The sequence below is a fragment of the Bos indicus genome, chromosome 10 (genome assembly GCF_029378745.1).
Source record: "Bos indicus isolate NIAB-ARS_2022 breed Sahiwal x Tharparkar chromosome 10, NIAB-ARS_B.indTharparkar_mat_pri_1.0, whole genome shotgun sequence".
NCBI lineage: Eukaryota > Metazoa > Chordata > Mammalia > Artiodactyla > Bovidae > Bos > Bos indicus.
In genome coordinates, this window is record NC_091769.1 from 16621614 (window position 1) to 16632955 (window position 11342).

At 47.8% G+C, this 11342-nt stretch overlaps 1 long non-coding RNA gene across 1 annotated transcript in view; it reads left to right on the forward strand.

The window, feature by feature from the left end:
• Positions 1 to 11137, forward strand: part of LOC109564726 (uncharacterized) — a 30519-nt gene extending 19382 nt beyond the window's left edge. The window contains exons 2-4 of the long non-coding RNA XR_002181531.2: positions 1215 to 1623; positions 3486 to 7973; positions 8377 to 11137. This is a non-coding gene — a long non-coding RNA (uncharacterized lncRNA). The remainder of the gene's footprint in view (positions 1 to 1214; positions 1624 to 3485; positions 7974 to 8376) is intronic.
• The last annotated feature ends 205 nt before the right edge of the window (positions 11138 to 11342 follow it).

The window sequence follows — 11342 nt, forward strand, 5'->3', positions numbered from 1 at the left end:
TACAGTAGCAGTAGGAAACTCATATAGTCAGTTACAGATAAGTAACCAACCATCTCAAGTCTGCTTTCTCTTCCCCAGGCCTAGGGGCTGCCTGGAGTTGCTCTGGTTCTGATCGGAGCCAGTTTTTATTTTTTTGTTTTTTAATTAAAGTATAGTTGATTTACAACATTGTATTAGTTTCTGGTGTATAGCGAAGTTTTATCTCTCTATATTCTTTTTCATATTCTCTTCCATTATGGTTTATTACAGAATATTGAGGAGCTTTCTTGGTAGCTCAGATGGTAAAGAATCTGCCTGCAATGTGGGAGACCCAGGTTTGATCCCTGGGTTGGGAAGATCTCATAGAATATTGAATATAGTTCCATGCGCTTTACAGTGGGACCCTGTTACTTACCTGTTTTACGATAGTAGCTTGTATCTGTTAATACATACTCCTAATTTATCCTTCTCCACTCTCCTTCCCTTCTGGTAACCATAAGTTTGTTTTCTATGTCTGTGAGCCTGTTTCTGTTTTGTATGTAAGCTCATTTGTGTCATATTTTAGATTCCACATGTAAGGGAAACTTAATATATGGTGTTTGTCCTTCTGACTTGCTTTACTTTGTATGATAATCTCTAGGTCCATTTATGTTGCTGTAAATAGCATTATTTCATTCTTTTTTACGGCTGAGTAGTATCTGATTGTATATATGTACCACAGTTTCTCTTATCTGTTGATGGACATTTAGGTTGCTTCCATGTCTGGCTGTTGTAAATAGTGCTGAACAGCTTGCTTTTAAGTCTCTCCACCAGCTACCTTCTGGGATAGCGGGTGCCAGGGCTGTGCTCTTTTCATGGCAGTGGTGAAAACTGGAGAGAAAGCCAGCAGACACTTGCCACGCCTGTTTCCATTTCAGCTCTGAGACACCCCACTTCCACCCACCATCCACCAGCCAGAGTCAGTCATGTGACGAAGGTGAACATCAGTGAGAACTAGAAATATACATGGCTTAATCTAGTGGGAAACGCTGCAAGGTCATATGACAAAGGGCAAGGACATATGATTCCAAGATTGGGAGGGTATAGTAAAAAGTTGGGACCTGCCACACTTGGAAACCCTACATGAACCTGGTGTGAGCTCTGAGAAGCTCCGAGTAAACCAGCCTGTCTAGCTCTGTAAATACAGGGTCCTGCAAACTTCTTTGAGCACAGACTCCTCCTTCTCCATTTTACAGGAGTAATGCTTTGTCACGGACTCATGGAGACAATTCATCTTCAGAAGTTCAAGGGAGGGTAAGGCAATGGACTTGACTGAGTCCAGAAGAACAGATTCAGCAGTCAATGAGGTGTTCCCCACGGCAGAGCAAAATTGAAAAGTTTTCATATGAGTTAAAGTCCTTTTCCTTAAGGGGTTCTTTCTCGTGAGAATCTCATCAAATCCTCCATTTCCCCATGGACCAGAAGAACCCAGCATGATATCTGTGTGTCGAAAGAACACAACTGTCTTGGAGTCTGTTCTTCACTAGCCCAAGAGCTTATCCGAAGTGCCTCAAAAGCATTCCCAGGCAGCCTCCAAGGCCTGGGGCATCTCCTGCCAGCTCGGCTTCCTGCAAACATGCATGGATTGGAAACGGACAGATAGAGGTGAGTGGGACAGGTTTCCTACCAGAGTCTGATCATCTCAGGCCTGCCACTAGAGGTTCTCCTGGAACGCAGATGTGCACCCAGTCTCTCTTCCTGTGAGGGGTGTAGGCATCTAAGCTAGGCACAAGCTGAGGAGCGGACGTGTGGTCCCCCAGCATGGATGCTTCAACTCTGACTCGTGCTGTTGAACAGAGAACACCCAGCGGGGCATCTCACACCTACTCCGGGAGGCACCCAGAGCAATAGAGTGAGGCCTCAGACACACGGTGGGGGCCGGGGGGGTGGGGCTCTCCCTTACTCTGAGAGACAAGGGTGAGGAGGACACGCTCTCCCTGAGCCCTGCCTGTCTCTCTCTGCTGCGAGGCACCGTGGCCCTGCCCAGGGAGGGCTGGGCCCTCTGTGGGACGGTGACTTATTTGACATACTTAATTAGCCTATTTCCATGTAACATGTTTTAACGGAGGCCATTACAGCCTAATAAAAGGAAACAATAGTACCATAAATCCCAAGATCAATAGAAGGGAAAGTAGCGAGGCTGGAAGCGGCTTCCTCTGAAAGACCCAGAGGGACTTCAAAAATGAAATTCCCCTTCAAACTGAAGGACAAGCAGACTGAATGTTTGCTGGCTCACTCACTGACTTGGCAAATATTTAGAGGGCCCAGACCATGGGCTGGGAGAACGACAAAAGGCTTGGGCTAGTAGGGGAGAAAGACAGAAGAATGGGACTGTCACAATTCAGCATGGCCGACGTTATGAACAGGAGCTAGAGGGAGAGACTTCCCAGAGGCAGAATATTTCAATGGATTTTGAAGGATGAACAGGAGTTTTCTGGCTGAAGATGGCAGAAGGGCCAGACAATGCTAAGAGAAGGAGGAAGGCTCAGGGTCAGGAGAGGGGTGTGGTGAGTTTGGGGACCAAGAAGTGAGAGAGGAGCAGAGAGTGTAGATGTGGGGAAGGGAAGGAGATGTGGCTGGAGAGGTGTATGGAGGCTAGGTAGGGATGGGGAAGAGCCTTAAGTACCAAGCTCAGTGTTGGATTCTTTTGAAATCCAGAGAAGCTGCAGAAAATTGGAAAGCACAGTAATAAGACACAAGTTCGGCAGAGAAGACTCTGTCCTGGTTCCTTTGGGACCCCAGGTCCTGGTACCCTGTCGCTTTGCAGGAGTCATGTGTCCTGGTCTCCCAAGCAAACTTGGTAGGGAAACCGTAGCTGCTTCTGCCTGTAGCTGAGCAGAAGTTGGTCTCAGCACAGTGGTGAGCACTGAAGAGCTCACAGGATTGAAGGCAGGACTAGAGGCAGGACTGGAGGAAGACAGCAGAGGAGGGACCGATTCATTCACCTAGAATGAAGCCACTTGATTGGGAGATGTTTGCAAAGGTGTTTTGAGGGACACATGAGATATTAACACTGCAGGTGGCTCAAGGAGACGCTGCCACTCTCTCTGAGATACCATGCCAGTGTGGAGTGCATGCCTGTCCTGGTTAGCCTAGAGGTGGAAGCCTTATATTGCAAGGTCAAGGCCACCAGTTCAGGCCACTTCCCTATGAAAGGTGATCAGAAATCTCACAAGTCCATGAGTTGTGTGCAAGAAGAAAGTGGATTCTTAGCTCGGCTTTGCCATCAGCCAGTGACTTCACTGCAGATGACTCACTCCATCTGAACTGGATTTTTTTTTTATGGTAAATGGATTTTCCTCAGAAACCCCTATACCCAAGCATCTGATCTGTTTCCAAGTGCAGCTGATTTGGCCACCACAAATGTGTATCCTTTCCCTTGGTTGAGGCCACTGTCATATCTCACTTGGGAACTCTCAGAGTCCCTGACCTGTCAGTCCTTCCAGTCCTGTCTTCTTGTTCTCTAGGCTCTGCATCTAGTGTGTGAAGAGCTGGACAGTAGCCATTTAGGTTTTGGAAGCCGTACGAATCTATATTGCATATTCTTCTCTGGTGGAAACAACACAAATATCTATCAACTGATGCTGCTGCTGCTGCTAAGTCGCTTCAGTTGTGTCCGACTCTGTGTGACCCCATGGACTGTAGCCCACCAGCCTCCTCCATCCATGGGATTTTCCAGGCAAGAGTACTGGAGTGGGGTGCCATTGCCTTCTCCAGTCAACTGATGAGTGGATCAACAAAATATGGTATATCCATTCAATAGAATATTATTTAGCCACAAAAAGCAATGAGATCCTGATTCATGCTGTGACATGGTAGAACCTTGAAAACATTGTGGTTAGTGAAAGAAGCCAGACATAAAAGGCCAGATATTATAGATTCCATTTACATGAAATCCCCAGAGCAGGCAAAGCCATAGAGACAGAAAGTAGGGCTGGAGGTGAGTGGGGGAATGAGGTGTGTTAGCTTATTCAAAAGGAAGAGGATTTCTTTTTGAAGAGATGAAAATGTTCTAAAATTTATAGCGGTCATGGTTGGACAACTCTGTGAGTATGCTAAAAGACATCGAATTGCATACTTGAAATGAGTGAATTATACATCAAGTATGTGAATTATATCTCAATCAAGTTGTAGTAAAAAACTATCATAAAGAAAAAAAAGTTTACAGGCCATTAAAAAAAAAAAAAAGCTGTGGATTAGATCTGATCCATGGGCAGGGGTGTATTGATCTGTGAGCTTTATGGTGCTACCAACATAAATGGTCTGAAAATTCAGAACTGGTTTTGTTCCTCCCCTTCCAGGAACTCTTCTATGGCTCCCCATCACCCACCGGGTAAAGAACAAATTCTCTGGCTCTCACTCATGGCCTCCACACTCTGTTCCCAGAGAGATAAAAGTGTGGCTTTCCATCCCTCTCACACTATAACCACATAGATGAGTTTTCATACCCACTGAAACTAACCTTTGACTTGGTTTCTGCTGTTCCCTTTGCCTTCAGTAATTTGGAAAGTTCTTATTCATCTCTCAGACTCTCACCCAGGTATCCCTCCGTTCCGTGGATCTTTCCCCAGTCTCCCTGGGAGAATGGATTGCTACTGTGGGGTGTACTGTCTTATATTATACATATTTGATTAAATATGTGCTTCCCTTCATAAGACTGTGAGCTCCTTGGCAGCGTTGAAACAGGAGCCATGACTTTTCTTCTTGGCCCAACCAGTGCTCAGCACAAGTGCCTGGCATGCAATTGACATTCAGTTAACTGCTTTTTTGAACTGAAGCCCTTTAAGAAGCAGGCTAGCTCAACGCTATGAGAGAAATGTAGCAAAATCATACTGCAGAAAAGGCTCCTAGAGGCTCTCCTGTAGCCTAAGTCCTCAATTTTTCATGATAAAACCAAGGCCCAGAGAAGGGCAGTTACTGGCCTAGGGCCACACAGCAACTAGAATCTGAGTCTTCACCCCACCTTGGGCCTCTAGTGAACACATCTTTGTGTCTTTCTACGATCCCTTCCAACGTTCGTACTGAGGAAATTGGGGTGGTTTGCCACAATCAGGTTTTCTCGCCATCTCCTTGGCTAAGCTGAGCCAAACCTCCCATGGCCAGCAGCCCACTTCTCTCTTCCCTCTCACTTCAGCCACTCCCAAGCTCCCAAGAAGGGTCAGCCACCTCCGGAGTGGCCCAGGGAGTTGGCTAGCACCTCCTGGCGGCATCACTGGCTGTCAGAACAGAGAGCAGGGCCCAGCCTCTGATACAGCTGGAGCTGGAGCTTGGACCCCGGCTTGGATTTGGATCCCACAGTTTGATTTATTGCATCAGGTACTTGTTCTGCACGTTTTTCCAATGCCCGGGGATGCCCCAGGCCAACTGCTGTTTTCTCTTTCTTTCTGTGTGTGTGTGTGTGTCTGAGAGACAGACAGAAAAAGATGGGTGTATTTCTGAGCCACATGCAAGATTAAGGTCCTTCCAGGCAGCTAAAGAATGCAAGATTCCAGAATTTCACTAAGGCTTATTCCTCCCACACAGGTGCACATATGGCCAACTTCGGCCTCCATAGTTGGCCGCTGGGCCCCTACTGTGTGCCAGGCACTCAGCTCTTTTCGGCCTCATGATAGCTCCAGGCAGTAGCAGGGATTGCTCTTGTGTTAAAGAGAAGGCTTGGAGAGATTACACAGTGTGCTTAAGGCTCCTGGTTAACAATGATGGCCCTGGACCTAGACTCTAGCCTTTGTTTCTACCACACTAACACTCACACTCTCTCCTTTAGGAATGGCCGCCTTCGCCTGTGCACTGGGCTTCAGTGATAATAAACATGTGGTCCCCATCTTCCTAAAGCTTCATTCATATCTGTCTGGTGCCATGTGACTGTCAGTCTTGTGGACAGCTTTACTAAAACTGAGCAAATGCCAAGCTTGTTTCTTGGCCCACTTTTATGTTCCCTATTTATTCTCTGACTTTTGAGCTTAGAGATCAGCTGTCTCAATGTCTCTCATTTAGCAGAGGAAGAAATCAAGGAGCTGGAGGTCAAGCAACATCTCAAGATCAGCTAGCCAGTTGATGACTGAGCTGGGATGGGAGTCCTTATCTCAGCTCAAGCTCTTTCTGTCCTCCTGATTTGCTTTCTTGTGACAGGCTCTCTTCCTCCATGGAAACTTATTGGACCATATCCAATCCTATCTCCTTGGCTGTGGGAAGTTCTATGTGTTAAGTCGCTTCAGTCGTGTTCAACTCTTTGTGACCTATGGACTGTAGCTCAGCAGGCTCCTCAGTCTATGGCGTTTCCAGGCAAGAATACTGGAGTGGGTTGACACCCTCTTCTTCAGGGGATGTTCCCAACCCAGGGATTGAATCCACATCTTCTGTGCCTCCTGCATTGCAGGCAGGTTCTTTACCACTACACCACCTGGGAAGCCCTTCATTCCCCTTTGACTATGAGAGTGGTCTTCCTCATCTCAGGCTGTGTTTATATGTTTGTGATGCTCTCATGTCCCCATGGGTGGAGATCACACGCCAGATCAGTAACCAGGAAATGCAGATTCTGTTCCTGGTTTCCAAGCTGCTGGCTTTCAGAAACCTCGAGTTCTTGCCCGTGTCTTCCCTGGCATGGACGTAAGGACAGATTTGGAAGGGGCCTTAGACTCGCTCTGTCCAGACTTCCTCATCTTACAAACAGGACTTTCCTGGTAGATGTAATGAACGCAAGCATATACAGAGATCAGAGTCCTATCTTAGACGAGAAATGGCTGCCTCTGCTGCAGGCTGTGGTTGCAGTTTTGAGGAATTGTTTGCTTCATCCTGTGTGTCCCACACGGAAGAATGAGAACTGCCAGTGAATCTCATGAACAGGGAGGCAGATGGCAGCTCAGAGGAGGAAGCACATCCCAATGCCTAATGTTTTCTGAATTGTGAGATTATCAGAGACCGGTAGTGAGCTCCCTGTGGCAGGAGATGGTCAAGCAGAGGTTATGTAAGCCCCTTAAGGGAATGTGGAGCTGGGATCACATTGAAGGGGGCTCAGTGGCTTCAGTGCCTGACCCAAAGGGCCCATGACTCCCCGGGACCCAAGACTCCTGCCTTTCTATCTGGGAGAGTGGAGGAACGGGAAGGGGCAGGGCTTCCATGATAGAAAAACCCTTCTGCCTAAGGAGGTCTCACTGTTGGCTGACAACCCATGATTTTGTGGGATGTTTTCTGAAATGTAGGTCTGGGCCTTCTAATTTAATTTTCACTCCCAAGGGGGTGTCTAATTACATGAAAGGCCATCACACTTAAGAGGATGTTCCAGAACCTCCTTCTGGGGAAATGAGCCCAGGAAATGGTCGAGGAGTGTCCCAGACACTCAGCTGGAACTGATGGGGAAGATGAAAGCACAGGAAAGTCTGTTGTCCAATTCTGGGCAGACGCCTGGACATCTCCAAGGACCAGAGTCTATGGACCTCAGTCTTCAGGGGTTTGTGCAGGGTGGGGTCCACAGAAGTCTCTTCCAGTGGGAGAAGCAGATCTGATTGCCTCTCTCAGCCCTGCCTCTCACTAGCTGTTTCCCTGTGTAAGTCACATGGCATCTGCATGGGTGTTTGTGTCAGCATCATGCGAGGATGGCTCCCCTCCCTCTCGGGCTGTGAGCACCGCCCCAAAGCAGGTGGATGATGTTCCTAACACAAAGCTGGGGGAGGAAGTGGTTTGAATCCCACATCTTGATTTACTGAGTGGGGTAGTCAGTCTTCGAAGTTTCTTCCTCAGCTCGGGGCCAGCCCAGACCGAATGTGGTTTCCTCTCGGTGTGTATGCACGTGTGCAGGCAAGTGTGCGGGCAAGTGTGCGTGTGTCAGAGCGACTCGCCTTTCATGGACCTGGGGTTCATGGCCACCTGAGGAGCCCAGGACTCCCTCTCAGACCTGCCCAACATGCCAAGACGTTTTGGGACCCAGATAGACACTCATAGACCTGGGCAAGTACCTGGTGAGTGTTAATATGGTGCGCCTCTTGTAAGGGTGGGGATGGGGGTGGGCGGGGGGGCTTAACCCTGGGAAAAATCATATAGTGATGTGGGTCATAGAACATAAAACAAAATTCAGTGAGCAATAGAGTTCCCTTCATTCTGATTTTGTCTCCTACGGATTCTGTTTGTTTTAATTTTTAATTGGAGGATAATTGCTTTACAGTATTGTGTTAGCTTCTGCTGTACCTCAACATGAAACAGCCACGGGCGTACATATGTCCCCTCCCTCCCACCGCCCTCCAGGTTTGAGCTCCCTGAGTCATACAGCAAATTCCACTGGCTATTTTATATATGGTAATGCATTTGTCTCAATGTTACTCTTTCAATTCATTCCTCCCTCTCTTTCCCCCATTTGTCCCACAGGTTCATAAATCTTCGATGCCTGGCCTTACCTCTATGTTAGAATATGGTATAAGTTTGGATTTAGTTTAACACCAAATCAGCTAGTTAGTTACTCTCTTTAACTCTATGTCTCTCAGAGAGCACTTTCACTTCCAGACCATCTACCCCCAGAAAGCTTTGAGAAGCCCCTGAGAGCCACAGCTCCAAAAGGATTATTCTTCAGAAGTGGGGAGGCTTGAGATCTAGCTGTGGTTCTCTCTGCAACCTGCCATTAACAACCCTCTTGAACTTGCTGGGTCTCAGTTTCCCACTTCTGCTTGGAGAACAGCCGTGCCTACCTCATCCTACCTCATGGGTTGGTATGAGGCTCAAGGGGATGGAAGGGTTGTGAAATGCAATGTCAACCCATTCCAACTGATTCTTACATGAATAAATTCCATGATGACTTGGGTGCAGAGTCTGTGCAATTGTCATAGTAGGCTCTGGGACCCAAAGGTAGCAGGACCTACCCTCTGCCACCATGAGCTCACAGGCTATTCTTATTTCTAGAAGCGGACTTCAAGACTGTGAGCCTTTTGTGCCCACATGGCATGGTGTCTGCTTGCCTGTGAATTTTTGGTAAGGGAGTTCTTAACATGCTTGTCCCTTTCCCTACCCCACACAATCGCTCTGCAGGAGAGAAGGAGGGGGCCAGCTAACACCCTCTGTCCAGATGGCAGTTGGAATCAATGAAGCTCAGAGGAGTGAGTGATTCACCAGGACCGAGTAGCAAGACGGCAGCTGATGGGAGATCAGGGCTCCTGCCTGCCCTTTTTAAAAAATCATATCAAGATTTAATGTACATATACTCTTTTTTTAAAAAAATACCTATGTTCCTAACATGTGGGACATACAGTATAAAGATTTCATACTGGATAAATGATGCTCATTAAGCCAAAAGAGAGAAAAAGGAGGACTTTGCCTTGCTTCAGCTACATTATTTGAAATACAAATATGCAGATTTTGTTACTGGGAAAAATCTGAACTGTTTCTTTATCAGGAACTTCAACTGAATCTAGAATTTTCCACACCTTAATTATAAAGAAAGCACAACAATAACAAAACTCAGAAAAACTGGACTAAAACTTCCTTAGCTCCTGAGACAGGACTGTTTCACATCGTGTCAAGAGAGACGACGTCCAGCAGGAGATTGAATGGCTGTGTCTCACTTTCACAGGTCACCCACTTGCCAAGTTGTGATACTATAAAAGAGTGACTGGGAGGTGACCAAACTGTGGAGACTCAGAGGGTGTGTGCAGCAGGAGCGTCATACATGCAGATCGCAGAGCTCATCGCTTTTCCAGGAATGAGTTGCAAGGCAGAAAGACCAGGGATGCTCAGAGCTTGAGTGCCCCGGGCAGTTGCTGTGTCCCTGGCATGACTGGGCTGCCACTGGAATCTCATCACCTGCCAGGACTCAGGAGGAAGTAGGGAGGACATCTTGGGTGGGATGGCAGGGGCAGCGGGGCCTTCCAAGCCTCTGTGGACAAAGCCTGGAGGGGCCAGCACTAGGGAGGACCTCTGTGTGGTCTTAGGCCTGTGCAAGGCCCTGCCCTTGCATAGGAAGAGATGATCCTCATTCCTGGCTTTCTCCAAAGACTGTCTCCTTGAGTTCTTCCACAGTGGTCATCAACTGGAGACCTGGGGGCCTTGTGTGGGCTGCAGACAGGTTTTATTTGATTGAATTGTTTTCAATAACTGCAATAGCAGTCAGCATTGAAACACTGATTTCAAATCAAAACTCTGGGCCTTTTCTGAGAACGTGGGCCATCTGGCCACCCAGGAGCCCAGCCCTGTGTGGCCACTATTGCTGGGGCCAGTTGAGTCCCTGCTGCCCTTTAGCACATGTCCCTGGGTTCCCACCCAGCCAGCCTCCCTCATTTTCATCACCTGCCTGGCATGGGTCCTGGGACCCATCCCCAAGTCTGTATTTTATTGATGGTGAAGCCGGAGACCTGCCTTAAAAGATGTAGAAACAGAAACTCTGAGAGTCCTCCCCATCCCAGCCCTTTTGAGCAGCTTCAGGTTTCTGTGGGCCAGAGACAGCTGGGCCAACAGAAGAGGAGGTGATGGTGGCCCTCACTCCACCTCCACCGTGGATGTGCCCCCTCCCCACCCCCAACAACCATTGCATTTTCCAGATTAAAGATTCCAGGCAGGCTGGGACTTATTTCCCACTCAGTGTCTGGGACGTATTTTCTCCTTCAAGTCATTACAGGTTCGAGATCTCCAGCAACCCCGGGTCTTGAAGGCGGGGCTGTCTTTTCTGACAGCCCCGGGGTGCTCAGACACCAAGCTTCCTCTGTTCCCTTTCCATTCGCCCCGCTCTAGCCTTTGGTCTGGGTGCAGCCTGTCAGCATTAAGTAAGCACTTCTTGTGGTTCGCTTATAACAATTCTTCAGATCTTGGGAGCCGGGCTGTGGGGCTCTGCATATGTATAGATCTCATTTTCACACAACAGGCTGCTTAGCATATGGGGACCCAGACCAGCCTCCAACATTTAGCTCTGAGTTAAGACGTGGGAAACTAGGTGGCTTTTAACCAGCCCATATTGCTGCCAGTGCTCAACCTTAGGGAATTTTCACAGGGAAAAGGAAAAAAAAAAAAAGACACAAAAAACCAACAACAACAACACACACCACACACACATATAAAATCAACAAAACCACAGTTTTCCTTGCTCCCCCAAACCAGATGGCAGATGGTATGGAACCAATAAAACACAGATTCAAGCGTTTGTTTATTTAAGTTTGAAAGTAATATGGCTTTGTGGTCCCTTGCAAGGAAACACCAACCTTCCAACCAAAGAAATGACGGATTACAGTCCAACCTCAGGGTGGCAGTTGGAGGAGAGATTTCTGGGGAGGCAATGGAAGGAGGGGCCAGGGACAACTCATGGCAGGACCCCAAGCCTCATGGCCCATTTGCCTTGTTGGGTGAAGGTCTAG